Raw genomic sequence first — 1,247 nt, forward strand, 5'->3', positions numbered from 1 at the left:
GAATGATGCCAAAGCTGAAACTCCAATACTTTGGCCACCTCATGCAAAGAGTTGACTCACTGGAAAAGACTCCGATGCTGGGAGGGATTGGGGGCAGGAGGAGAAGGGGACGACAGGGGATGAGATGGCTGGATGGCATCACGGACTCGATGGACGTGAGTCTGATTGAACTCCGGGAGATGGTGATGAACAGGGAGGTCTGGCGTGCTGCGATTCATGGGGTCGCAAAGAGTCGGACACGACTGAGCGACTGAACTGAACTGAACTGAACTGAATCTGTGCTCCTTTGTGCTGGATCTCTTCCACTAGACACTGTTTTTTGGATTCAGTCACATTTTTGTCTGTAGATATAGTTTTTGATTTTTATTTATATCTAGTATTCTAGTGAATGAATGATGCATAATTTGTTTATATATTCTACTGTGAATGGATACTTGGGTTGTTTCCAGTTCCAGGCTATTATGAGTAATCCTGCTATTAACATTCATGTACATGTCTTTCAGTATCCATGTGCACCTGTATCTGTTACATATATGTCTAGGAGTAGGATTATGATAACTTATCTGGTGGTATGTATATCTTCACCTTTATTAGATAATATAAAACTACCTTCTGAAATGACTATCAATGTACTTTCTGACCAACAGTGTTTAATTCCCAATACCTGGCATTGTCAGACTTTAAAATTTTAGCTGATCTGGAGAGTGGTAGGCTTTCATTCCTATCCCATTTTGAGGGTATACTTTCTTTCCTAGTATTTACTCTTAACATTTTCTAATGATTTTTTTCCTATCTACAAGCATGAATTCATCATTTACTTCTGTATAGCAACTTATACCCACAATTAGTGGCTTAAAACAAATAAACTATCTCACACACACATTTGTGTAGCTCAGGAATGCAGGAGGGCCTTAGGATCTGACTTAGGGTCTCTTCTGTGGTTGTAGTCAAGAGGTCTACCAAGGCTGCAGTCATCTAAAGGCTTATCTGGGACCGGAGGATTCACTTCTAGGGTGCTCACTCATACTCCTTCCAAGTTAGTGAGGGCCATTGCAGAGGGCCTTGGTTCCTCTCCACATGGAGCCTCAATAGGGCAGCTTGAGTGCTTCATGACATGGCAGCTCACCTTCCCCAAAGCAAGTGATTCAAGAGAGTGAGAGCAGAGAGAAAATCACAGTGCATTTTACAAATCAGCCTTGGAAATCACCTCTGCCATTCTGTATTCATTGGAATAGAGGTGCTAAGAA

This window comes from Bison bison, unplaced genomic scaffold (genome assembly GCF_000754665.1).
Source record: "Bison bison bison isolate TAMUID 2011002044 unplaced genomic scaffold, Bison_UMD1.0 scf7180017864042, whole genome shotgun sequence".
Taxonomy (NCBI): Eukaryota; Metazoa; Chordata; class Mammalia; order Artiodactyla; family Bovidae; genus Bison; species Bison bison.